Source organism: Cyprinus carpio, chromosome B23, assembly GCF_018340385.1.
Source record: "Cyprinus carpio isolate SPL01 chromosome B23, ASM1834038v1, whole genome shotgun sequence".
NCBI lineage: Eukaryota > Metazoa > Chordata > Actinopteri > Cypriniformes > Cyprinidae > Cyprinus > Cyprinus carpio.
In genome coordinates this window covers 27397508-27418756 of record NC_056619.1, presented here as the reverse complement: position 1 = coordinate 27418756, position 21249 = coordinate 27397508, and the positions used below count along the sequence as shown (strand labels likewise).

Here is a 21249-nt window from a genome sequence, read left to right as displayed (position 1 = left end):
TTATTGCTAATCGGACCGAGTTCGAGCCGCGCGACGCATCTATTTCTCTATCTCTGCTGGAGTTTGAATGTGAAAATGAAAGTTCAGATGTGTGTGAAATATGTGTTTATCTGCAGTTATTTTTAAGTTTCTGTTCAACAATCAAACAAAAACAAACAAACAGCAGGCTAAATGAAGCGTGATTCATGTTTATTCATATTAAATCTGAATGTCATAACTGCTGTCAGCGGGATCATATCGCCTCGATGTGTGATTTATTCATTTAGTGCTGATTTTTAGTGTTATACTGAAGTGAAGTCATAATAAAACCCGTTTAAATCAATATAAGCATTACATATTGTCACTTTGAAATTGTCATTAAATTTACAATGTGCTGAAGATTAAATTTAGGAGTTGAACTATTGTGACCCTAAAAGTGAACGGTTTAAGTGATTTAGACTGGAGAATATTTTTTTTTTTTTTGGGACCATCCTGAGCTCAGATATTGAGGTTTATGTAGAACCAATATTTGTTCACTGTGACTCAAAGACGGCCGCTGTGGCTGAACCAAGCAGAACTACAAATAAAACCGGGCAGTTTTGCAATACTAATATGCATAGAGTTGATCACACAAAGGAAATTTGTACAATTAATATGGTCAAACAACCAATTTTAGTCCAAGTTTTGGACCTTTTGAGTTGGGCCGACCCTGATCACTCATGTTTTTAGGGAACATCTAATGTAAGTAAAGTGTGCATGTAACAGACTTGTCTTACATTTTTAATATTTTAAGTTCTCTATGCAGATTCTGCCGTAATATTTTGCGTTTGAGGTTCCGCTGGTTTCAGAGCTAGAACTAGTAGAAAATCCCATTTCAGTTGTCTGCTTCGAGAAATGAACAGATGCAACATAAGCGTAACACATAAAGTCATCAGCTTCTTATGAACAGTGTGGCTGACATACAATAGGTCTGAAACCCATCCTGAAATTAATTAAATATATATAACTTAGGGACCAATTTATGATAAATCATGATAAAATTCCCCATGGTTAGTATTACTGTTTCATATTTTAATTTTCATTAAAACCGTATTCGATTACCGCAATTTGAACAACTCGGGATAAATAGTGTCCAGCATAAAGCACTTGTAAAGTAAACAAGCCAGACTATATTAGCCTGCCGTGACCCACCTCAGCTCATAATACCAAAGCATGCAGTTGTAATTGTAAATGCAGCATTGAACAGTTTGTTTAAAGCAAAAGAAGCGCCTCTTTGTATGTTATGCCTTTTAAATCTTTTTTATTTTCTGCATTTCTCCTGTGCTCCAGCTTGTTTCCTAATCTAATGCCAAATTCACACAGCAAAGCTGGCACTGAGGTGCTTCTGAAGAGTGCATTACTCAGTAAATATTCCTCCATGACATTTAATATTTTGGCTTTCATCACTATACATGGTTAACCTTCTTTAGAAAAAAATATTAGCTAAATCAAAAATTTGAACCGGGGAAGCTTCTAAAATTTTTAGGACCTGAACCCTTCCCATTATAAACTTACTGCAAAATGTGAATCCTTCAGCTCAGATAGATCATTTGTTGTGCATTTTGACACATGGACTGTGGTTAAATGAAAATAATCCAGCTGGAGGTTTTGCAATACCAGCACAGAGGTAAAGCTCCTCTGGACCAGCGTCAGCAGAAGATCTCTTGCTAAGGTCCATGGCATTCAGAGATGAGTCTGACACCCATTCTCGAGGAAACGCTGATCAAACGCTCTCAGCAGAAGAAACGAACGTCTCCACTCAACTATAAGGAGAGAGTGTTTGTGCTGACCAAGAGCAAGCTGACGTACTACGAGCTCCGAGCCGAGGTGAGCGAACGCAGCTCGAGACAACACGCATCCGACACGCTCCGCAGCATCTTCACGTGTTCCTGCGTGTTTTACAGAAGAGGTTCAAGAAGGGTTCGGTGGATCTGCAGCGGATCAGGTGTGTGGAGATCGTGAAGAACACCACCATCATCCCCTGCCAGAACAAATATCCCTTCCAGGTCAGAATGAAAACTATAAATGATTTGTGAAATTGATTAGCAGTTTCTACACCAGATGAGCACATTATGAGTACATATATGACCCTGCAGCACAGAAGCAGTCATCAGTAGCACAGGTATATTTGTAGCAATAGACAACAATACATTGTATGGGTCACAATTATACATTTCTCTTTTATGACAAAAATCATTAGGATATTAAGTAAAGATCATGTTCCATGAAGATATTTTGTAAATTTCCTACCGTAAGTATGTCAAAACTTAATTTTTGATTAGTAATATGCATGGCTAAGAACTTCATTTGAATATTTTGAATATCATTTTCTCAATATTTAGATTTTTTTGCTCCCTCAGATTCCAGATTTTCAAATAGTTGTATCTCAGACAAATATTGTCCTCCTAACAAACCACACATCAATCTCAATCCCTTATGAGTGGTTTTTTGTGCTCCAGAGTCACATGTTTATAGTATGTGTCTGTAGTGAGTATGTGCTTTCAGCGTGTAGAGGTATGAAAACATAAGCAATCTCGTTGTCTCTCTATCTGCAGGTTGTTTATGATGCCATCACGCTGTATATTTTTGCTCCCAGTAATGAGTGGTCGAAGTATTTGGGTCCAGAACCTCAAGGAAGGTCAGTGAGACTCTCATGATTCATATTTAATTTAATTTCTGTTTTCTGGCTGATCACATGACCCTGCTTCATATTTGCTGAATGAAATCCAATACTTGTTTCTTACTAATTTTGGAGTGCTGATTCAAATAAATAAATAAACCGCATGTTTTGCTCTTTTATGTCACTGAATAAGATGCATTTTACAACAAGCATTTCTGTGGTGAAGAAGTCTTGCAGTTTCCCTTGATCAGCAGAAAAACACTCAAACACGTGATTCCTGTCTGAATCTGAGCCACATCACAACCATTTGTTCAGTTCTCAGCCTCAAACCTGATTTCTACTTTTTTCTCTCTTTTGCATAATGTAAGTTTAAAAGAAAATTATACATTCTGGAAACTTTTGACATTTGACTGCTTTTGTTATTTTGATAAGCGCATTAAAGCTGATACATACGTATCTGAAAAAATCCTTCTTATTTTGTGAAGACACTATGTGATGGAAAGTTTGTGAACTCATTTGAGTACGCAGACGTGCTTCTTCGCTGTCATCAGTGTGTCAGTGGTTTGCTGTGGAAGTGTTTCTTCAGAAGTTTCAGTGGTTTTGAGTGTATAAACTGTCAAATGTATATGTGAGAGCTATATGACATACATTACATACATGTGTACTCAACATCTGACACACTACAGCAAAAGAGAGAAATAACTGACGTAAAACCATTTTTAGCTGATGAAAATAATAGTGTTCTGATCATTTTGGCAACCAGTGTAACACACACATACTAATATGCAAAAGGGGCCTAATATTAGTTAATGTAGTGATGCTGATGAGTGTGACATGATTAAATGACAGAGGCTGGTCGTGTGGCTCTCCTGTAAGCAGCGAGGAGACTGACACGCATGCATTAATACTGCGCTCCTGCAGTGTGTGTGTGTGTGTGTGTGTGTGTTGGGTCGAGCTGTAGATGGTGTGATGATGTGACGTGTTTCTCATGTGTTTTGTCCTCCAGAGATCAGGAATAACGTTCAGATCGCAGCGAAGTTCCACCCTCAGTTCTGGCAGGAGGGCGAGTGGCTGTGCTGCGGGCAGCTGGATAAACTGGCCCCGGGCTGCGAGGGATACAACCTGTTCGGAGACAGTAAGACCCAGCACATCCATCTTACAGGCCAACACACTGGAGCTCTAAATTAATGCAGAAGCAGCAGAAATACCAAGTATTTTGTAGTTTTTTCAGCTGTGCTTGCACACATTTTCAAAACTTTGCCTCTCTTTTTCCCCACTGCATTCAAAATATCACAAACACACACACAAAATGTAAAATGCCTCTCATCTCTTGCAAAATGAAGCACTGCATTCAAAATATCACAAACACATCTCAAAAGCAAACATCTGCAAACACCTTTTGTCATAATATTAATTCCTGTTAGATGTGTGTGTGTTACAGAGAGAAACTGTGTGTTGTGTTTCCACAAAAAAGTGTTTCAAAGTGAGTCAAAAGGCTGATGACTTAGTGTCTGGTTTTGTAGATTTGGTGTGTGCTTCTGCTGTTTGAGTGACAGCTTTCAGAAACTATATATTCTGTGTGTAAGCAGATGAAGAAACTGTAATAACATGTTTTAAATTAGTGCTGTCAAACCATTAATGTTTGCATAGTATATGTATGTCTGCTGTGTATATTTATAACATTTATATAAATACACACACGCATGTATATATTTTAGAAAATATATATTAAATACATTTATATCTACATTATACATATATATATACATAATAACACACACACATATATAAATGCAAACTTTTATTTTGTGTGGAATTAACCATGATTAATTGTTTGACAGCACTATTTAAAATATGTTTATTCATTTTCTAAATGCATGTTGCATGTAAAATGATCTTATTGTGAATGAATCATCCATATATTTTTACTTTTTTTCAATGTTTAATCAGAACGTCATAACTGGATCTTTGTCTCTCTGGTGTCTTATGGAGAGTTTCTCCAATCATTTAGTGCTCTTTAACTCCGCCCCTTTATCAAAATCTACTGCAAGCTCACATTTAGATCCGCCTCTATTTCTGAGAGCCACGCCCACATCAGGCTGTTACAGTTAACTATTGTTGTTATAATATAAACATTAACTGAAATAAAATGAAAAACATTTAAACAAAATATAATTTTGTCTAAGTTACCCACAGGAAGTGGCTAAAAAAACCGCTCTCAGTCAATCACAGAAATGTTTATTTCTCTCATCTCACAGTTTCGCGCAAACCTCTTCCTCCTGTTCCCGGAGACGAGAGAGCAGCACGGTGAGCTCAGACTAACACATTTACTTCATACCTTCATCAAAAAACCATCTGAACACCATTAATTAGTTGGTAACATTCTATAAACTTAATAATTTGATGGTCCACTTTAGACATTCTACTAACAGTAAGTAACTTTGCAAATGCATGTCAGCTAGCAGTCATTAGAGTATTAGTAGACTGTCTGCTTAATGTCTTTATTTTGATGGGTCCACAACATACTGACTGTGAGAATCTTTGCAAGTACATGTCAACTTATTCTACTAACCCTAAACCTAACGGTCTACTCTGAGAGTTAGCAGACATGTAGTTGTGAAGTTACTTATAGTTAGTAGAACGTCTGAAGTGGACTATCAGAATAAAGTGTGACCAATTAGTCTTTCTACCCCCAGACGAGACGGCCCCCCGCCGCCCCCCCCACCCGCAGGCGAGGCTGCACAGGAAGAGGCGGGCCCTGGAGAGGAAGTGGTCATCGCGCTCTATGACTTTGAGGGGCTGGAGCCTCATGATTTGACACTGAGGAAGGGCGAGGAGTATGTGATCCTGGAGAAGTGTGACGTGAACTGGTACAAAGCACGGGACAAACACGGGTGCGTCTGACGCTCTGAATGAATGCAGAGAAACAAACCTTTTCAAAGCTTCAAATCAACTGAAGCACTCAAACACCAACACGCTAGTGAAAACTTTCAAGATCAGGGTAAATTTAACAAATTTTGTCTTCTGGGAAACATCTTCTGTAGCCTCTGAGGGACAGCACTAAAAGGAAACACTATGATATTTAGGTAAAATTCTGTTCAAAAGTTTTCACCCCCCGGCTCTTTATGCATGGTTTTATCTTCTGGAGCATCAGTGAGCGTCTGAACCTTCTGTAATAGTTGTGTTTGAGTCCCTCAGTTGTGCTCAGTGTGAAAAGATGGATCTCAGAATCATACAGTCATTGTTGGAAAGGGTTCAAATACACAAAAATGCTGGAAAACCAAAGAATTAGTGTGAGCTGAAGGATTTTTCTGAAGAACGGCAGACAGTTTAACTGTTCAGAACAAACAAGAGACTCATGAACAACTATCACTAAACACACACAGCTGTGCATCATTCAGATAACAACACAGTGTTAAGAGTCAAGGGGATGAAAACTTTTGAACGGGGTCATTTTAATAAATTCAACTATTATTTTCTCTTGTGGACTATCTTATTCAGGTCAGTACTAAATAAACAATAACATGCATTTTGTATGATCCCTCTTATTTTGGTAAAATAATTAACATTTTGCAGATTCTGAAAGGGGGGTGTAAACTTTTGACCTCAGCTGTATATAGAGGCCAGTAAGAGACTATTAACTACTACTCATCCTTTTGATTACACAAATGTCTTGTTAAAAATGTCTACAAATTGATGATTGTGATGGGAGATAAGGTAAAACCCAGTCACAGGTTTTCAATGATTCGTTGCTGGGGGCAGTCTCAGTGAGCTCACATGATTTCACAGGTTTATAGAGGTTGCCCCAACGGCAAACCATTGAAATTTTGAAACGTTTTGAAACAGTTATGATGTAACGAAGCTTCATTTACTAAAATCATGTGACTTTTGTATTTTGATACGCGCTCTGAACCACTGTTTCGAAACAACTGATTCACAAAGGTTTCGAAGCTTAAGTGCTTACCACTAGATATTACTGCTGAACCACAGGCCTGAACCCTCCCAGTGGTTTCTTTGAGCTTTCTGTGTCTGGAATCAGTTAGCAGTGGGTTTTTTGCAAGAATAGTTCCAGCCGAAACTGAAAATTGAGTTTGATCATCTGAGATCAGGATGAGTTTGTTTCCTCCATCAGGTTTGTAGAAATGCAGCACTGCATCAGTGTCTCAGCAATGGATGCTCTGCAGTGAATGGGTGCCGTCTGAATGAAAGTCCAAACAGCTGATAAAAACATCACAATAATCCACAAGTAATCCACAGCACTCCAGTCCATCAGTGAACATCTGGAGAAGACAAAAGATGAAACACATCCAGCATTAAGATGCTTTTAAACTCAAATACATAGTCTATAATCCATAATAACACTTCCTCCAGTTAAAAAGTGTTCTGGTGTGAATCAGGAGAGAAATCTGCACAGATCAAGCAGCGTTTAAACAGCTCTAAACAAATATGTGTCTGGATTTTGATGTGAGAGACAACAGCAGATGCACTTTTTCACTGCAGGAAGTGTTATTATGGATTAAAGACTCTATGTATTTGAGTTAAAAACATCTTAATGCTGGATGTGTTTCATCTTTTGTCTTCTCCAGATGTTAACTGATGGACTGGAGTGCTGTGGATTTTTGTTATGTTTTTATCAGCTGTTTGGACTTAATGATATTATTAAAGGTTGGCCATACAGGACCTGACAAGTTTTACCTAATTTAATGATGATAATAATGGTTATAATCTTCCCATAATTTGTCCTAAAGTCCAGTGATGCTCACCGTCAGTCGGCCGATGATTTTCAGTGAAACAGTTAAACTCGTGTGATTGTTGACTTTCATCTGATCTTCTCTAAATAGTTGGATGTTTGTGTATGTCAGTTAAACTCGTGTGATTGTTGTGTGTGTGTGTGTGTTGTAGAGATGAGGGCTACATCCCGAGCAACTACGTGACAGAGAAGGAATCAGACACGCTGGAGCAGTTCATGTGAGTGAAATCAGACACGAATCTCAGAGCTCATTCTTCATTACAGTAAGAGCGCAGTGACGAAACCCATATGGAATCATATTAGGGTCATTCCGTGTCAAATCATATTAGGGTCCCCGGCTCAAATTTTTTATTTTGCTAACATTTATTCTTAAGAATGATGAACATGTATAGTGATGGAAGCCAAAATATTAAATGTCATGGAGGAATATTGACTGAGTTATTCACTATTGTTCACCTGAGATTCAGTCAAATTACAGGGGGCTAAAAATGGCTTCTGAAAGATGGCAGCATCATAATATTATTTTTACACAGAGATTGGTTGGTCTGTAAGTAAAATCTGTTGACTTCAGCAATCTTTGTGTCATTGTGTGCCCATGGTGATTGTTCAAAAATGGGGAAACAGTATTTTTCCATTTTTTTCTCCAAAGTTTGCAAGCCTGTAACTCAAGAACCATTAAAGATATCTTAATGCCCTTTTAGATATTGGGTCTTAACAAACTTTCCTTTTGGCATCTTCATTTTTAAGGCCCTATATGGTGCAGCTCCAGAGATAATGGAATTTAAATATGGCTCCAGGAGTAAATCGTTAAAATGTACACATTCTCAGTGATCAAAACCAAATGTGGGTAAGTTTACAAAAATATGATACTTCTCTTCTTTTAAAGAGGAATGTCTGAAGAACATATAATGTTGAAACTAGAGATGTATCTTGTTTCCTTCTGTCAAAAAAAAATGCATTGAACATACCTGCCTGAGTGCCATAAATATTCTTTTTCCAAAAGTTTGCATGCCTATAACTCAAGAAGTATTGAAGATATCACAATGTGATTTTAGATTCTAGTTGTTAATAAACTTTTCTTTTTGGAATCTTAATTTTCAAGGCCATACAACGTTCAGACTCAGAGATATGTCCAGTTTGTTGAATATTACCCAATTGTTGGTCACTTTGTATTCAGCTGATTCTTATTTTATTTAAAGAACAAAATGCAGAGATCATACCTGTCAGAGTGCTAAATATGCACTGAAATGGTCAAGTTGAGGCACATTACCTTTCTCTCAGTAGTCTTTATAAATTTATAAGATTCTATATTTGATCAGTTTCAGGGATATTTGGAAGAAGGGATTTTGTTCATTTTAACAGCTTCTGCAGCTACCAAAGTTCGGATATGCAGTATTGTAACATGTTTGAGTCAAATCCCACATCTAATAGGGAAGTGCGGTTGATTTCACCACACATTGCATTCACATCAATAAACCAATATTTAGAATTTCTTTTCTAGAATTACTTTTTCTTTTTTTATTGTTACAAAATATGAAGCATAGTCATAGATCAAGTAGTATTTCCTGCTAAAGAGCATATTTGCCAGAATAACTGATAGTACCTCAAACATTTAAGGTCTCTCACACTTGAAATAATTAACACTGGATAATTCTAAACCCGGGGTAAATGGGATCCTGGGTAAACTTATTTTACATTTCATACTGTTCATACTTTACTTAGAGTTAACAATTAATCCTGGTCATTCATAATCTGACCTGTCACACTCTACGTTCCTAAACCCCCGGGTTACTGTTATTATTTGCATTGTCAGCAGTGATGACTAGATAAACACAAAACCACATTTGGTTTCTGACCTCTGAAAATGGGTGATATTCAACAATCTGGACACGGAGCCTCATTGAGGTCTTCATACCTATTATTAACAACATTTGGCCTTGAAAATTAAGATTCCAAAATAAAAATTTATTTAACAACTAGAATCTAAAATTATATTGCCATATCTTCAATACTTCTTGAGTTGTAGGCATGCAAACTTTGGAAAAAATAATATTTATGGCACTCAGGCAGGTATGTTCAATGCATTTTTTTTTGACAGAAGGAAACAAGATACATCTCTAGTTTCAACATTATATGTTCTTCAGACATTCCTCTTTAAAAGAAGAGAAGTATCATATTTTTGTAAACATACCCACATTTGGTTTTTGACCACTGAAAATGTGTACATTTTAACAATTTACTCATGGAGCCATATCAAAATTCCAATATCTCTGGAACCGAACCATATAGGGCCTTAAAAATGAAGATGCCAGAAGAAAAGTTTGTTAAGACCCAATATCTAAAAGGACATTAAGATATCTTTAATACTTCTTGAGTTACAGGCATGCAAACTTTGAAGAAAAAAAATGGAAAAATACTGTTTCCCCATTTTTGAACAATCACCATGGGCACACAATGACACAAAGATTGCTGAAGTCAACAGATTTTACTAACAGACCAACAAATCTCTGTGTAAAAATAATATTATGATGCTGCCATCTTTCTGAAGCCATTTTTAACCTTTAATTTGAATCTCATGTGTAAACTGCCATTTGGACCCCCCTCTACAAAATAATGGATTACTCCGTAAATATTCCTCCATGACATTTAATATTTTGGCTTTTGTCAAAATACATGTTCATCTTTCTACAGAAAATAATATTAGCAAAATCAAAAATTTGGTAGATTTGACATGGAATGACCGTTATATTTGAGCTGCTGCTTCATCCACACTGTAAGAAAAAGATTTTTCAAAATTGGAAATAAATATTATTGTGTTATGTTTTACAAGAAAATACTGTTTCAGTTTTTCTATCTACAGCTCTCAGGTTTAATTCATTGTGTTACTTGCTGATTTTTTTTGCAATTATTGGTTAAAGGAAAATGCCACCGTTTTTCCATAATCCACTGTTCTTCCCTCAGCTTAGACGAGTTGATACGCACCTCTTCCGTCTCAGTGCGTGCACTCAATCGCTGTAGCATGCGGCGCCACTATGCTATTCAATTCAATTCATTTCAAGTTTATTTGTATAGCGCAATTATGCAATCAAACTTATAGCAGAATGTGGTAGTTCTGTATGTTGTCTTCTGGGTTGGCATCATCTGAGGTCCTCTGAGGGGCTGGCATCATCTCTTCTCAGGTGTTCTGGATCCAGACAGAAACTTGTGTAAATCCTAGTTACCACAGGATGTAAATCCAGCAGAAACAGAGAAACAAATAGAGACATAATTAGCGTAGCTGCTGTTTCCAGCCAAGTAAAATTAATTCGTTTTAACCCAAGCTAAAGAATAATAATGTGCATTTGATCAGATATAACTGCAGTCCAAAATTATGAGATGCATTATTTGAATGCTTGGCCCAAAGAGGTGTGTTTTTTAATCTAGATTTAAACAGAGAGAGTGTGTCTGAACCCCGAACATTATCAGGAAGGCTATTCCAGAGTTTGGAATATAAAATGCTATGCTAGCGTTTAGCTTAGCACCATTCATTCCTTAGGATCCACACAGGGATGAATTTAGAAGCCACCAAACACTTCCATGTTTTCCCTGTTTAAAGATGGTTACATGAGTAGTTACACAAGTAAGTATGGTGGCAAAAAATAAAACGTGGCAATTTTCTAAGCAGATAAAAGTTATAACTGTAATGTATGGCGGAAGAGCACTTCATAGCACTTGGGACCTCGGCACAGTAATATCATCACTCCTGAAAAACTCACACTCTCTGGAGTGACGATATTACTGCGCCGAGGTCCAAGTGCTGCTAAATTCATCCCTGTTTGGATCCTAAGGAATGAATGGTGCTAAGCTAAACGCTAGCATGGTGGCACCGCGTGATACAGTGATTGAGTGCACGCACTGAGACGGGAGAGGAACTGAGGGAAGAACAGTGGAATATGGAAAAACAGTGGCGTTCTCCTTTAACTTGACTAGTAATTTCTGAGTGAAAGGTGGGTTTCAGTGGGAATCCAGATTTCTTCAGTGTAGATTCCGGCTCTGCTCACTTTAGACATTCATCAGCTTCAGATGATGTTGACACATTCACGTGTGTCCAAACGTATGATCGGCTCAATGTTTGAGTTACACTTTATTTTAAGGTGTCCTTGTTACAGTGTAATTATAAGTATTCAAGTACTGAGTAATATTAATTTACTACATGTACTTACTGTACGGTTAGGAATATGGTTTGGTTTAGGGTTACTTGCTTGAAAAAGTGCATAATTTATTGTTATTATAATAGTAAGCACATGTAACGTGTAACAAACCCTTAAATGAAGTGTTGCCAATGTTTGTTCTCATATGTTGCTGTATGTTTTGTTAGGGTTGTACTTTATGGTCAGTTTTTTAATCTTAACTTGTTTATTTTGTGTGTTTTGTGTTTTAGATGGTTTTGTAAAAAATGTGAATCGCAACAAAGCTGAAGAGCAGCTCAGGAAAGAGGTGGTGTGTGTGTATTAGTGTGACTGTTCAAAAACTATATGGGTGTTAAACACTCTTTATTAATATGTGTGTGTTTAGGCTAAAGACGGTGGTTTTATGGTTCGAGTGTCCAGCAATACAGGAACGTACACTGTGTCACTATACACCAGGAACACAGGGTGAGACACACACACACACACACACACACACACACACACACACTTACAGTCTCTCTCTCTCCCACACACACACACACACTATCTCTCCCACACACACACACACACACTTACAGTCTCTCACTCACTCTCACACACACACACGCACTCTCTCTCTCACTCTCTCTCTCTCTCTCTCTCTCTCACACACACACACACTCTCTCTCTCTCTCTCACACACACACACACACGCATGATGTGGTTCTGATGGTGTGTGTTGTTTGTGATGGTCTTTGCTCAGGGACGGAGCAGCTACAGTCAGACATTACCAGATTAAAGAAACAAACAGCTCACCGAAACAGTTTTACCTGGCAGAGAAATACATCTTCAACAGCATTCCTGAACTCATAGAGTACCACAAACACAACGCCGCAGGTACCACACACACACACACACACACACACACAGGATTATTTATTATTACATTCCTATTTTTCTCTGCAGTAAGATATTTTTTTGTAAAATGTGTGTGTGTGGTGTGTGTGTGTGTGTAGGTCTTGTTTCCAGGCTCCCCGTCATCCAGTCGGCGATCAGACGAGAGGAGAAGCTCCTAAAACAGCAGGATTCAGCTACGGTAACACAGTCACACACTAACGGCTGGAAAACACATCCTCAACACACTCTTACTGAGTCTGACACTGGTTACTCAGAGAAACTCAACATCACACACTAAATGACTGAAAATAAAAACATTGTTGCATTTGTTCATGATGAAATGAAACCAACATCTAAAAACAGCTCCAAACATCAAACATGCTTGATCTGCTGTGAGTTTATGGAAAGCGTAACATTATTTAGATCATTAAAATGTCAAATTAATGTAAATACATCATTTTAAAATTACAGTTTAAAATCTTTTATCACCTGAATTTTAAAATTCTGAGAAATTTCCAGGAGTTTACATTTTATTGAGTTAACATGGTCAGTGTAAGAAATTAGCTTTTTGAATGTGACCTTTGTTACGTTTTATTTTTATTTTATATATATATATATATATATACATATATTTTATTTTTATTTTATATATATATATATATATATACATATATATATATATATATATATATATATATATAATATATATAAAAACAAAACAAGTTTTACTTTAGAACTGTGAGTAAATTAAAGCCATACATCTAAAGAAGTTGTGTTTCGAATTTGAGGTTGATATCACAAAACATGATTTTATATGCACTAGGTGATATTTGTTTCCCATTCGTTTCTAATGCCATGGTTTCTGACTATGAACCGTACAAGCGTGACTATCTTTTTCAAGACCGTTCAATCTTTTTGAATCTTGTCCATGACTTTTTGTGTTGATAGCAAGTGCCCAAAACGAATTTCCAACCGTTCTGATCAGTCAAACATTGCCACAGAGCACCGGAGGGTTAAAATGTTGTAGGTGTTTTTGTATTGTGTTTATTGTTTAAATGCTGTTACCATGTTGCTTTCAGGAAATGAAATATGCTATAAACACTTACTTAAAAGATGAAATAATATATTTATTAACCTTCATGTCCTGTGATTGTTAACCGACATCGGACGACTGCGAACTTGTTAATGTGTTGCAAAAATATTGAAGCTTGAAGTTTCGGGGAAAGGGGTTTGACTGTCGTTTGGGAGCATGATGATGGTGTGACGTGTGAGGAAACACATGATGTGTGTGTGCAGATAAATGGGAGATCAACCCGTCGGAGCTGACCTTCATGAAGGAGCTGGGCAGCGGTCAGTTTGGAGTGGTGCGGCTGGGCAAATGGAGGGCGCAGCATAAAGTGGCCATTAAAACCATCAGGGAAGGAGCCATGAGTGAAGATGACTTCATAGAGGAAGCCAAGATCATGATGTAGGCGTCTCTCTCTCTCACACACACACACACACACACACACACACACATGTAGGTCAGAGGTCAGCAGATGTTCCTAACTGTCCCGTGCTCTCAGGAACCTGTCTCACCTGAACCTGGTGCAGCTGTACGGCGTTTGCACGCAGCAGAAGCCCATTTACCTGGTGACGGAGTTCATGGAGCTGGGCTGCCTGCTCAACTACCTGCGTCAGCGCCGAGGAACGCTGGGATCACAGGACCTGCTGGGAATCTGCCACGACGTCAGCCAGGGCATGCAGCATCTGGAGCAGAACGGCTTCATCCACAGAGACCTGGTCAGAAAACACACACACGTTTGACCAAAAACACACAGGAGGGTTGGGTATCGTTTGAATTTGATCAATTCCCAATTTCGATTCCAGTGTGGTTAAAAAATGAAGTCAGCATTTAGATATCAGACATATTTGTGCTGTGTCTCTTTCTGAAAAACTTTTAATTGCTGCTGAAGCCCATGAACAAAAATCAGCCGGCTGCATAAAAACTGGACTCGATTAAGAGCTGTTTGTGTGGAAGCGGCACGCTTCTGGATATATTGAGACTTTTTTAAAGGAGGTTGTAGTTCTCTGACAATTCTGGAGAAAAATATTAGACAACTAAACAAAATCTCGTGGAATTTATGAATGATTTAATGACTCACTCAATATTTATTTGTTTCACCAAAAAAAAATAAAATTGAATGAATCTCTTGAATGAATGATTCAAGGACAAATACATTTTTAACAGCCACTTTCGCCACCTAAAAAAAATAAAAGATGTGCACACAGAAATTGATAGGTGGAATGGAAATTTTAATTTTACAACAAGCATTCAATTCCTGACCTTCAGTATCTGATTCTGGAAATAGAATTGATTTTCGATTCCCAACCCAAAAAACAGTGAAATACTATTAGAATGTAAAACTCCAGTCTTCAGTGTCACATGATCTTCAGAAATCATTCTAATATGATGATTTGCTGCTCAAGAAACATTTCTGATTATTATCAATGTTGAACACAGTTGTGCTGCACAATATTTTTGTGAAAACTGTGATACATTTTTTTTATTCAGGATTCACAGATGAATAGAAAGTTACTAGAACAGTATTTATTTGAAACAGAAATCTTTTATAACTGTCACTTTTGATCAGTTTAATGCATCCTTGATGGATACAAGTATTCATTTCTTACTGACCCCAAATATTTGAATAGGTCGTGTTTGTATTTGACATTAAGCAAATTTTTAAGTGTTGAACAATCAAGAGATACCAGTTTCACTCGCTGCAGAAGAAGACATGATTTCTTCAGAGGGTTTTAAAGTCTTGTTTAAGCTCAGGGTTTGATTGGATGGATCCTGAGGCTCTCCAAACTGTTAGATGCTTGTTAAACAACACAATATGCAGTGAATGTCTTCTTGAGTCAATGTGTTATTGTGTCTGGACTGTAACCCTCTTCGATTATTTCCACTTCTCTGGGGTTTTTCAGGCGGCCAGAAACTGCCTGGTCAACAGTTCGCTGGTGGTGAAGGTCTCCGACTTCGGCATGACCAGGTATCTAGACGTCAATTTTATAATTCATGTTTATCAGTGTGTCATGCTGTCGGTCTCCACTGAGCATCACAAGTTAAACGATCATAAAATATGGCCCTCTCACGATCACAGAACTGATCACGGACATGATTAGAAAAGACTAAATGGGTTTAAAAAAAACATTTAGCTAACCCTAACACCATGGGAAATCAGTGGGAAAGTATGAAAATACAGAGCAGGTTTTTTTGTTTTTTTTTTAAGTGTGCAATATACAAATCAGCCACAATGAATATATATCAAAATGCTAAACCTGCATTTTAAATACCTTTGCTATATGTTGTTGGAAACTCAGAAGCGAAGACCAGGAGACGTTGGGATATCTTTCATACAGAAGTTACTCTTTATTGAGAATCCGCTGTGTGTCGCTGCAGTCATCCAAGTCTAACCAAAGCAATGATACTTTGGAGTTTATATACATTTCAAGGGGGAGGGATACATAGAGGTGGAGCCTTGATCTCATCAGCATAACAGGGCCATTCAAATCCCCTCAAAATACAAAATACAAAAGAATAAATATTATTGAATTATAATAGAGTATTCTAGTCTAAGGCAAATTGACAGTACAGTGCTTTGACTGTAGCTAAAGAAACACTAGCGCTGCTAGGACTTCATCACGTCTGTGTTCTCCTGCAGGTACGTTCTGGATGATCAGTACTGGAGTTCCTCCGGAGCCAAGTTCCCCGTCAAGTGGTCTGCACCCGAAGTCTTCAACTTCTGCAAATACAGCAGCAAATCTGACGTCTGGTCGTTCGGTCAGTAGCATCTGTAAATCTGCTTGTGATGATGATGATGTGATGGTGATGATGATAATAGTGATGATGGTGATGATAATGGTGATGATGGTGATGATGGTGATGTAATGATGATAATAGTGATGATGGTGATGATAATGGTGATGATGGTGATGTAATGATGATGATAGTGATGATGGTGGTGGTGGTGATGATGATGATGGTGGTGATGGTGTTGGTGATAATGGTGATGTAATGGTGATGATGGTGATGTAATGATGATCATGGTGATGATGATGATGGTGATGGTAATGAAGATAATGATGGTGATGGTGGTGGTGATGGTAATGAAGAAAATGGTGATGATGATGGTGATGGTAATAATGATAATGGTAAGGATGATGATGGTGATGATGATGATGATGATGATGGTGATGGTAATGATGATGATGGTAATGGTGATGATGATAGTGATGATGGTGGTGATGGTGATGGTGTTGGTGATAATGTTGATGTAATGGTGATGATGATGATAATGGTGATGATGGTGATTGTACTGATGATCATGGTGATGATGATGATGGGTGATGGTAAATGAAGATAATGATGGTGATGGTGGTGATGGTAATGAAAGAAAAATGGTGATGATGATGATGATGATGATAATGGTGATGATGATGGTGATGGTAATAATGATAATGGTAAGGATGATGATGGTGATGATGATGATGATGATGATGATGAGGGTGATGGTAATGATGATGATGGTAATGGTGATGATGATAGTGATGATGGTGGTGATGGTGATGGTAATAATGATAATGGTAAGGTTGGTGATGATGATGATGATGATGAGGGTGATGATAGTGATGATGATGGTAATATGGTAAGGATGATGATGGTGAAGATGATGATAGTGATGATGATGATGATGAAGGTGATGATAGTGATGATGATGATGGTAATATGGTAAGTATGACGATGGTGATGATGATGATGATAATGGTGTGCTCCTCAGGTGTGCTGATGTGGGAGGTGTTCACGGAGGGGAAGATGCCGTTTGAACACAATCAGAACCACGAGGTGGTGATGATGGTCACTCAGGGACACCGGCTCTATCGGCCCCAGAAAGCGGCTCCACACATCTACAGCATCATGAAGATGTGCTGGATGGAGGTAAAAACTGAGTCCTTCACAACCTCAGTGTGTGTTCAGGATTTATTTACACTCATGAAACACTAGCAGGATGCATTGTGGAGCGTTTGTTAATTTGTTCTGATGTAAATTATTCATGAAAGTGTTTCTATTTTCAAAACGTACACTTGCTCCAAATCACACTCAAGTGGCGCTTAAGAGTTTCGTCTTCTTTTAGATAAACTGACAACACTGCATTTGATAACATGCTTCACCATTATAATGCTTAATTATGCTTTTAATTTCTTAAAAACAGATAAACAGGTTATTCTGAACACCAGTAACATTTCGTTTGAAAGCTTGACTCTTTCATGCAATCATTAATAGTTATGCAAATGGACAGCTCAGTGCATCCCTACTTGCTATTACTAGCCTCTCTGAAATCGACCTCATGCCATGACGTATCCATCTGCTGTTAGCAACATCCTCACGTGATGTGAATTTACTGGTCAAAGTTCACTAAACGTGAACTTCGGAATGCAGCGAAATTCGCATTCGCTTATGAATGAAATTTAACCAAAAGTGTAACTTTGTATCCTGTGTGCGTACAATGTTTTCCCTCTCATCTCACGAAAACGAGGTTGTTGTTTTGCTGAATGTGTGTGTGTGTGTGTGTGTGTCAGAAAGCAGATGAGCGGCCGAGCTTCACTGAGCTCTCGCTGATGATCATGGATGAGCTGGAGGAAGCCGACGGACCCGCATCCTGAGCTCTGATTGGACGGTCTGATGCTCCAATCCAGTGATGAGCTCACGACACCTGAACGAGACACTTGATTCCTCCTCATAAGAGCCTGTATTTATGACTGTGTTCCCTGCAGTGACTGAGTCAGTCTGAATGTGTGTTGATCTGTTGTAAAGCGTCAAATAAACCTCAGACGAGTGTTGATGGAGTCTGTGTCACTGAACTCACACACTGTTTTCTTCATTCATTTCAATCATCAATTCATGAACACTGAAGCTAATCAGATGTGCCTCCTAATACCTGAGCAAACACACACAAACACACACACACACACACACACACACACACTCCTGTTGCTGCAGGTGTAGGTCGGGATCCTCATGACTGAAGGTAAGACAAACTCACACAAACACACTCAGAAAGGAGAAGGAAGCTGACCGGAAGGATGTGGCTTGTGTAGAAACAGCAGTTCTTTTGAGAGCGCCTCTGATCTGCACGTGACACTCGGTGTTGTGACCTTACTGTGAGCGGAGCGTTTTATTGGCTTCGATGGAAGCTTTACGCTGTTTGAGAAGCAAATTAAAGCTCTTCCTCTATAAGTGCACTAAAACATTAGTAAGGTTTTTAGAGCTTTATAAATGAAAAGCTGTTTTATGGTCACTATTGTGGCCGGTGGGGATTAAATCAGCCTGTAATCTCGCAAAATGCAAGTGTTTGATCAGAACTGATGTTCTTTATGACACAAACCTTCATTGGTTTTTTTTTTAAAAATTGCTCCAAAGTTGATGTAATACAAAGTATAGTGTTCATCAAAATATCAAAAATATAAAAAAACTTTTGAGGATTTACAAGGCTTGCGGAAAGGGTCCATCACACTGTGACTGCCCTAGTTAAAAATAAATATACTAAAATATATTTGAAATACATCTAATTCATGCTAAGTATAATACAAATACATATACATATTTATGTACTTAAAAAATGCCCTGCATTTGTACTTAAACCGGTAAACTGTCTGCTAAACTCGAACTAATTCTGTGCTTAATGCACTTTAATTGTGTAGAAGTCCAACTAAAGATATACTGAAGTACATTTGATTGTGCTAAAGTGGAGCTATTGCAAGTAGACTTCAGGTACACTTTAAATATCTTGCATTTAAAGACAAATATTATTCAAAAATCATACAATCCTCATCAATAGTGATATTTTAATACATTTTAGGCTTAATATTGGGAAATGTGCAGTGCACAAGTAGTACTCCAAATAAACTTTAATTATAATTTTTATATCAGTACGTCTGGAGCGATGTCAGTAAATGTTAGTGGATTTAAACTATACTTAGTATGAAATAAATGTATTTAAGCGTGTGAACTGTTGAGAGAGAGCATGATCACAACAATCTATGAGAACAACGAAGTCCACACCACAGTTTTTAAAAAGTGAAAAAAAAAATTAGTTATAATGATATCAACACAGAGGAACAATATTGTAAATGATGAATGATAAAATCATTGACAGCCAGTCAGAATTTAAAGCAACAGACGACAAAAAACTGCAGTGCTTTGAATAAAACAGACTGATATGGCTGGTGTGAAGCTGGTATACAGGAGTTATCATAGCTGGTGTGAATGGGCCTTTATGTGGAAGCCCGTTTCCACCGGACCTGAATAAAAAATAAAACAAGGTAACTGCGACTTTTTATCTCACAATTCTGACTTTATTCTCAGAATTGCGAGATATAAAGTTTTTTTTCTTGCATTTGCGAGTATGTATTTCGCAATTCTGACTTTATAACTCACAATTGTGAGTTTAGATCACACCATTCTGAGGATTATTTCAGTCTTAAATCTGTAAAAGATCAGCAACATTATTTTTATTAAAAAAATTATAACATTTAAAATGTATTGATTTTATTTATTTATTTTTTTTAAACAAAGAATGCATGATATGATGGTTAAATGGCTCTGGGATTATTAAATATTGCTTTTTTAATGTGTCTCAGTGGTCCTGAGTGTATATTTTGTATTTACCTCATGTAAAATAGATCTATCAAATATAAAAATTCCAATAAAAATACACATTTTTGGAAAAATCTATGCTGTTTTCATTAAATAAAAGAGAAAAATGTCCCTAAGGACGCACAAGAGTTAAACAGAAATAAGCAAGCACCCTCAATATTTGAAAAAGTTTATTAAAAGACTAAACACTAAACAATCACCAAGAGACACTCCGGATCGGTCCTTCATCATGATTACAGTACGGCTCCGGATCGGGGTTATTGCTCCTTCACAAACACTAAACAGATTCATGCGCTTACAGAAAGACGCTTTAAATGACAGCTGAAGATCTGATCTGAGAACGGAGTCACGAAACACACAAGCAAGTGAAACCCATGAACTCGTCAATGATTGGTCGATTGTAGGTCGCAGAATTTGAATGGGCTGGCTTCTACAGCTTCTGATTGATTGATTGATTGAATGATTGATTGTAAACTCGCGGGGATTTCGATTGGCGTCTCACAGTGTCACATCAAAAGGAGACAGAAAATAGAATTGCAATAGAATTTCTCCGAACATGCTAACTGTTCTGTCCAAGCTCTTAGTTGTGTGGAAGACTAGTGGAGGAACAGAGCCGTCAGCTACAGTGCATTCTGGGTAGTGTCTTTGATATGACCTCTCCTGCTGTTTGGTTTAAAGGTGGCAGTGCCAATCAAAGCTTGACCTTTGACCTTGATTCCCTGAGGAGGACTGTAAACTCTTCATCATCATCAGCATCATCAGCTCGCCTCAGATTAGGGCTTTCCCATGAGCCTTTGCGGTGTCAGATAGTTTCTGAGGAAATCTGTACTGTTCTGGGAACTTCCTGTTGCTTTTTAAAGCGTCTCAGCGATTTGTCACAGTATCGGACAGTGTGTGTGTGTGTGTGAGAGTGTGTGTGCGTGTGTGTGGTTTCTCTTTAGCATTCAGTGCAGTTCATTTCAACAGCTGCCCACAGATTCTTTCCTGTGGTGACGTATTTCCTATTGAAACAGGAAGTTGGGCCACATCAAAGCGCTTGTCCTGCTGAAGGTCATGTGACTCTCACATGGAAGATCTTGTGTTGCGGTTTGACCTTGCTAAACAGCTAGCGTGTGAGAGA

General features: G+C 37.8%; 1 pseudogene; it reads left to right on the top strand.

Moving 5' to 3' along the window:
* LOC109061349 overlaps positions 1–18313 on the top strand; it is an 18465-nt pseudogene extending 152 nt beyond the window's left edge.
* The last annotated feature ends 2936 nt before the right edge of the window (positions 18314–21249 follow it).